Source organism: Cyprinodon tularosa, unplaced genomic scaffold (assembly GCF_016077235.1).
Source record: "Cyprinodon tularosa strain WSP-4 unplaced genomic scaffold, ASM1607723v1 ctg159, whole genome shotgun sequence".
Classification (NCBI taxonomy): Eukaryota; Metazoa; Chordata; class Actinopteri; order Cyprinodontiformes; family Cyprinodontidae; genus Cyprinodon; species Cyprinodon tularosa.
Genome location: NW_024038427.1, coordinates 809631 through 817861, shown reverse-complemented (window position 1 = coordinate 817861; position 8231 = coordinate 809631).

Below are 8231 nucleotides of genomic sequence, written 5' to 3'. Positions count from 1 at the left end.
TCTCCGCTCTAATTCATCCCAAAGGTGTTCTATCGGGTTGAGGTCAGGACTCTGTGCAGGCCAGTCAAGTTCATCCACACCAGACTCTGTCATCCATGTCTTTATGGACCTTGCTTTGTGCACTGGTGCACAGTCATGTTGGAAGAGGAAGGGGCCAGCTCCAAACTGTTCCCACAAAGTTGGGAGCATGGAATTGTCCAAAATGTCTTGGTATGCTGAAGCATTCAGAGTTCCTTTCACTGGAACTAAGGGGCCAAGCCCAGCTCCTGAAAAACAACCCCACACCATAATCCCCCCTCCACCAAACTTTACACTTGGCACAATGCAGTCAGACAAGTACCGTTCTCCTGGCAACCGCCTAACCCAGACCCGTCCATCAGATTGCCAGATGGAGAAGCGCGATTCGTCACTCCAGAGAACGCGTCTCCACTGCTCTAGAGTCCAGTGGCGGCGTGCTTTACACCACCGCATCCGACGCTTTGCATTGCACTTGGTGATGTATGGCTTGGATGCAGCTGCTCGACCATGGAAACCCATTCCATGAAGCTCTCTGCGCACTGTTCTTGAGCTAATCTGAAGGCCACATGAAGTTTGGAGGTCTGTAGTGATTGACTCTGCAGAAAGTTGGCGACCTCTTCGCACTATGCGCGTCAGCATCCGCTGACCCTGCTCCGTCAGTTTACGTGGCCTACCACTTCGTGGCTGAGTTGCTGTCGTTCCCAAACACTTCCATTTTCTTATAATACAGCTGACAGTTGACTGTGGAATATTTAGGAGCGAGGAAATTTCACGACTGGATTTGTTGCACAGGTGGCATCCTATCACAGTTCCACGCTGGAATTCACTGAGCTCCTGAGAGCGACCCATTCTTTCACAAATGTTTGTAAAAACAGTCTGCATGCCTAGGTGCTTGAATTTATACACCTGTGGCCATGGAAGTGATTGGAACACCTGATTCCAATAATTTGGATGGGTGAGCAAATACTTTTGGCAATATAGTGTATATGAAAAAATAACAGTTTTACAAATTTGGACAGCCTTCAGTTTGTTTTTTTCAATTGTAGTCTCTTTAAATTGGGTGCACCCTTTTAAAAAAAATAAAATGAAATAAAATGTCTTGTTTCCCAACGGAAAAAGAAAAAGGTTTTCCCTTTTTATCTCTGAGTTTTTCTTTTTAGTCCTACCACTCCGACAGGACGATGAATGCAAAAAAAGAAAGTCCTCTTCAGTCCAAATCCTTCTCTTCAGTCCAAATCCAGATGTTCACACGGTTGGCTCGCCATCTCCATTTAAGGAGAGAATCCAGAATCCAGGGTATCCAAAAAACCCAGCCTGCATAGTACAACAGAGCTTAGTTAAATCCATTCACTTCTTGTTCTTAACTGTACAGTTTATATCTCTCCAAGTATGATAAATTTCAGTGTGTAATGTAACTTTTCTAACTCATTACGAATTAACTGCTGCATTACAGGGTTAACATATAAAATGTTAATGTCACTGTTTTTCTTGTGAAAGCAAAAAATCCACATGTAAATAATGTAAATAACAGTAAATACCCACATCGGATTAAGAAAGTAAAATAATGTAGTCTTGTAATATTCTGTGCCTGAGTGCAACAACACTGCACTACATAAAACAATTTAGAAATTTAATAAGTTATTACACTCAACTTAATGTCTCTTTTCATTTGTACAATGAAAATAACAGGCACACTCTTTTCTCTATGCATAAACACTCACCCGCACATGCGCGGCATAAACACGCACGCGCACACGCGCATTATAAACGCGCACGTGCGCTGCTTTTCCTTTCATCAGAACGTGAAAAACATGTGAACTCATGCTTCAACTCGGTGGCAATACACCACAAGGGAATGCTAACTCACGGAGCTAACCGCTAACTGTCTGTACTTTGCAGCACTCACCGGGAAAACTGGTAAGGTCCCAGGGTCGTTCCTCCGTGGTTCTCCAGATGCATAAAATCACAATGTCCGCCAATCTTCTCAAACACGAGGGAAAAAGGCTGTGCCCTTGAAGAAAGGGATAGGAAACCCCGTACCGTAGTGGGCGTGTCCATGAACATAAGCAGTGCGCATGCGTTGTGCATGAGTTTACAGTTGAGGGAACTCAAAAAATCTTGTATAGGCGATTTAAAACTCCTTGTTAAACCAACTTCTGAGAATTTGAGTTGGGCAAACGTGTATTTATTTGTTAGATGTCAAATTTATATTTCTGAGTCGGATTACAATAAAATTGTGTGTTAGAACAACAATTGCCATTTACTTTTTTAACAGTGCATATATAGGCTCTGATCAAATTAGAAGCAGATCCTTTCAAAGTATTTCCCTTTCATCTACCTTATTTGGAGAAACGGCTGTTTTGTGACGGTGTCACAGGTGTGTGGGCCAGATTATAACCTTACACTCTGAGATCTTGGTTAAAAAAGAACCATATAGGCAATGCAACACACGGAATATGTCCTCAGATGAGGCCAAATGTGGGGAATATAGGGAGTTTAACATCCTAAACACAGGAGGGAAAGGGATTTTTCTATATTTTATGTAAAGGGCAATAATGAAAAACTGACATGAAGGTAAAAATAGGTTGTGCTGGAATGACCCAAAGAATCACTTTAAATACAACACAGAATAAATATTTGGGTTAATGATGTGATGCTAACAGTTTTTTTCCATCTACATTTTTTTTACAGTTTCAAAAATATTTAAATGCAGGACAATATACAATGAGGAAATAAGTATTTGAACCTTGCTCTTTTGCAAGTTCCCTGACTTAGAAATCATGGAGGCACCTGAAATTGTCATTGTAGTCGCATGTCCACTGTTCACTTTCTTTTTTACTATTGTATTAAGCAGCTTCAAGTAGGTATTTGAACACCTTAGAAAATCTATTTTGATGCTTTGTACAGTAGCCTTTGTCTGCAATACAGAGGTCAAACATTTCCTGTAGTTTATCATGAGGTTTGCACACACCTCAGGAGAATTTTGGCCCACTCCTCCACTCAGATTTTCTCCGGATCAGTAAAGTTTCTGTGCTATCGCAGACAAAAATGAGGAGTTTGAGCTCCCTCCACAGATTCTCTATTGGCGTTAAGTCTGGAGACTGGTTAGCCCACGCCAGAACCTTGATAGGCTTCTACCAGAGACACTCCTCGGTTATCCACCCCCAAAGCATGATGCTACCACCCCCATGCTTCACAGTAGGGATGGTGTTCTTGGGATGATACTCCTCGTCCTTCCTACAAACAGTTAGGGGAATTATGACCGAAAAGTTTTATTTTTGTCCCATCTGACCACATGACTTTCTCCCATGACTCCACTGGATCATCCAAATGGTCATTGGTTGGCCTTGATGTGCTGGTTTAAGTGGGGGAAGCTTCCGTGCCATGGATGATTTCAAACCATGGCATCATAGTGTATTACCAACATTCACCTTGGAAACTGTGGTCCCAGCTCCTCCTATGAGCTTTCTGGGATGATTTTTCACCTTCCTTAGGATCATTGAGACCCCACGAGATGAGATCTTGCATGGAGCCCCACTCTGAAAGAGACTGACAGTCATGTGTAGCTTCTTCCATTTTCTAAAGATTGCTCCAACAGTGGACCTTTTTTTTTCTAAGCTGCTTGGTAATTTCCCCCGTAGCTCTTTTCAGCTTTGTGGAGGTGTAACATTTTGTCTCTAGTGTCTTTGGACAGCTCTTTGGTCTTGGCCATGTTAGTAATTGGATTCTTACTGATTGTATGGAGTGGACAGGTGTCTTTATGCAGCTGATGACCTTCACCTTTAATTGACATGTCAAAGCGCAATGTCAGTACATTACCATAGTTGGTGCTATGCAGAGATGCAATGGGTGCAAAAAAAAAAAAAAAAACTCAAGTGAAAGTTTAATAATTTAAAGAAGAAAGGACCTAAGCAATATGTAAGCTTTAAAAAAGTTATTCACTTTTTTGTAAGAAGAAAGGATCCTTCTGTTCAATTTAATAAAGGATATAATGACCTTAAGCTGTACGTAATTAAAGATCTTTTATGAATGAAACTGTAGCATTTAAATAAAACACATCAGTCAGTTTGTATAGCTCTACTTCACAACATCTGTTTCCTCTGGGTGTTTTACATATATTACATTTCTGGTAGTTTTTTGTGTAGCTGTTGTTTTTAGGTTTGAAGCAGATAATTTCTTTCATCTCAGCATCCTTCTCTCATATTACGTAAACCACCTACATCCTCCTTCATTTCTGTGAAGCATCTCTGTTTTGCAGAGATGGGAAGTAACGAAGTACAAATACTTCGTTACTGTACTCAAGTAGATTTTTCTGATATTTTTACTTTACTTTACTACTTATTTTTATGGCGACTTTTTACTTCTACTCCTTACATTTTTACACAAATATCTGTACTTTCTACTCCTTACATTTTAAAAAATTGGCTCGTTACTTTAGTTTTGAATCATTTCAATGGAGTTACCGTTATTATTTTTCACGTCACTGTGAAAACGGAGCCGTTTTCCCCCCCTGTTCCCAAAGTGTAGCCGCTGTCTATCACGCACAGCGTCACATCCTTCACTACATTTCCCAGCATGCACCACAAACCGGCCATCATGGCGGCGGCAGTTCCAAACAATTCACCAGGTAATTTACACTAGTTCCGAAATTACAACGTCACCTTTCATTCAACACTTTACTTACTCACCAGCGTAGCAAACTTTGAAGGTACCCACTGCGACAGCTTTAATATACATTCCGTAGTTGGTAATAAAACTTCCCAGTCAAATTACACATTCTCTTCCCTTAGTCCGTCAGCATACTGGTTCGTGTGGAAACACGTACCGCATCGGAGCCAGTCTCTTATCCATTGTCCCAGGGCATTGAAAAATACTATTAGGGGGCAGGGGTGTTAAGTGGGATTTCAATGAATGTAATAATTGTTTGCATGGTAATAAGTAGGTGAAATGGTAATGTTAGAATGGTTAAATTATTTCATTAATATGTATGTTTTTGTATGAATGATGCTATTGTCTGTATTTATTTTTCTACAATTATTTTTTTTTAAATGAACTTTATTTAAACAAGGTGGGTACAAACAAGTTAGGCAATAAGAACATTAGAATTCTAATTCTATAGAAGGCATAGTAGAGGCAGATTTCAGAATGAAAATACAAAGTAACTTTGATGAGGAAAATAAAAAATGTGTGAGTAATGCTAATAATACAATAAAATAACATAAAGACAAGGGGATTCATATGTTAGGATTAATGTACATCAGTGGGCAGTTCCATTAGTATTTCAGTCAGGTATTTGTAAGATTCGATACATTCAAGAGATGTCAAATATAAATTAAATTCAGATAAAAAATACCAAAGATAGGGGAGGATCTCAAGACTCTCTGTTTATGAATAAAGAATTTTGCTAAACAAAAAATTAGGTTACAACGGAGTTCTATTGTTTTGTCTTTCAATAGTATTCCAAAAACTACCATATCTCTAGAAATAGAATTAGGGAGTGCAATTTTTGATTTGATCCATCTTTCTAAACAATTCCAAAATGTTTTAGTCTGACTGCATTCATAGAAGAAATGGTCTATAGTTTCTACATCACTTTCACAGAATGAGCATTTATTGTCATCAATATTAAAATGAATTCTTAGTAGTTCTTTTGATGGGTAGATGGCAGTTTCTTTAGCTTTTGGTTGTATAGGAAGTAAAAAAAAAAGTTCTTGGTATTTCAATTGATTTTTGTTCAAATTTGCAAAGAATGTCATTTTTATTTATTTTCCCAGGGAACAAAGTTTCATTTAGATAGTTTCTAATTGTGTGGTTATTGAATTTTTGATCAGTGATTGATATTCCATTAATAAGTAAATCGGGTAGTTTGGGGGTAATTGGATGATATATTATTATATTTTGAATCTGATTAATAAATTGTTCTGGCAAGGCGTTAAGTAATCTTGTAAATTCATCTTTTGGAGGAAGGAACTGATATTTTGTACAGAATTGTTCGTAATTTAATATGTAACCATTAGTGTCCATTAAGTGTATAATAGACCAAATATTCTTCTCCATCTAATCTTTGTAGAATAATGACTTATTGCGATGTAGAATAAATCTATTATTCCATATGATAGAGGAGTGTGGCGAGTAGTTATGAACATATATCATTTTCCATTTTTTCTACAATGTTAACTGTGCTTTATTGGGGATTTCCCTTCCTGTTTAGTTGGGCTGTCCCAATTGGCTGATTATTGGTGGGTCTATTTAAGGGGCACACTCCCAATGGCTTAGGGGTCTGCTTGGAGAGACTGGTTGGAGAAACTGCTCTTGAAGGTCTGCTTAGAGAGACTATATTTAAAGTCAGCTTGCTGTGAGGCTGTCAGTGTTTTGTATTGCCTGCAATGGCCGGTTTTGTTTTCTTTATTTGAAAGTATTTTGTTTGTTTTGTTTTTTTTTGTCTTCACCGTTGCACCAGTAAACCGCTACATGCTTTTGAACTGGAATTTTGTTGTCCGCTGGTTCTTACCACCTTTTTACAAGTCATCTGCTTACTCCTCCTCTGAAGTGAGACGGGAGCTGGTGAGCCGTTTTCTCACAAATACCAAATTCGGTCTAATTGGATGGGAATCTACGTTGCATTTGACGCACCACTACAAGATGAATCGACAGATTCGGCGGTATTAATTCGCGGCAAATCATTGCAGCTTGGTGGCGGTGGCGTTAGCACAGTAGTATGGACGACGAGATGATTGAAAATGAACACAACGGAGATCTAGTCCTATTGGCAGACATCCATTTAAAATGTAGGCAACGGCATGAAAAAAGTGGTTTCTACTTTTACTTTTATACTTTAAGTAAATTTACAAGCCTGTACTTTGTTACTTTTACTTGAGTAAAGAAGTTTAATCAGTACTTCCACTTTTACCAGAGTATTTTTTAACACAAGTATCTGTACTTTTACTCAAGTACGGAAAGTGAGTACTTTTGCCATCTCTGCTGTTTTGTCTAGATGATCTTGGTTTAGATGATCATGTTGAGCTGGGGAAGAAATTGAGATGGTTTCTGTCCTTTTAGTTACCCTTTGATTTATGTTATTCTGTGCTTGCTGTTAATATTTATATCATTTTGAGTTATTTCTTAGTTTTACTCTTCCTTGGGGTTTGTGTCAGGTATCTATTTTCAGCATTCTAGGTATTTATTTTATAATTGCTCTAGTTTTTCTTATTATCTGTTATTTTTAGATTATGGTTTCCTCTGGCATATAAGATATCTATCTCTGTAAGACTGAAAAAACACTTTTTATTGTGTATTCATTGTTTTTCCCCTCCTTTTTACATGTGTTAAAGATCATCTCTTTTTTATTTGGAGCGAGCATTCATCATGCGCTGCCACTGATAATAATGACACCTTGAGTTAATATCTAATTTCTGTTGCAGATACATTCATGCCTGATACACAATGTTATTATAGATATATTCTGATTAGTTTTACACAATTTATAGAAAAATGAAGCCACTGATGGAGATTGTTGCATTGTTGAATAAGTTAATAATTTATTACTTATAAAAAATGAAAGAAACACCAATATTCTGATACACAACACTTAATTTCACTGGGTGTAAGTTTAGTATAGTCAAGATAAATTACAGACATAATGAGTGACATTATTTTTAAAGCCTTTTCATTGAACCAAATGAACGCTAAAATCACTCAGTTTCAAAAAGAATATATACTTATTAAATTTATTTGGTTAAAAAAAGTTTACAAGCACATTTTTGTACTGTTTGTAAAGTTGCATTTGATGACTGCATTTTTTTAAATTTTAAAATGAGTCTGTAGAGCAAAAGCTGTCATTGCAACAGCTGATTTTATACTGAAGAGAACTTTCATAGCGTGACAAGATCATCAGGGATATTGTTAGTGCAAAGACCCCTAGCAGGCACTGAGTCGACTCATTCGTCAAACTCAAGAGTTTTTGCAGCTTTAAGCTAAATATTCTGGGGCATTTTAATCAATAAGTTCTTCAATACAAGATGTTTAAGCAGATAACTTTGTAGATATTTTCTCACCTTAAACGGGAACAATTTAATCTGAGTACTAAAAAAAGGGTTATGTCTCTTTTAACACAGCATATGCTAAAAACACTGCTTTGTATTTTATTCTATTTAATTCTAAATACTTTATTGAACTTAAAGAGAAACCAATAGGGGTTCTTTTTAAACTCTGGA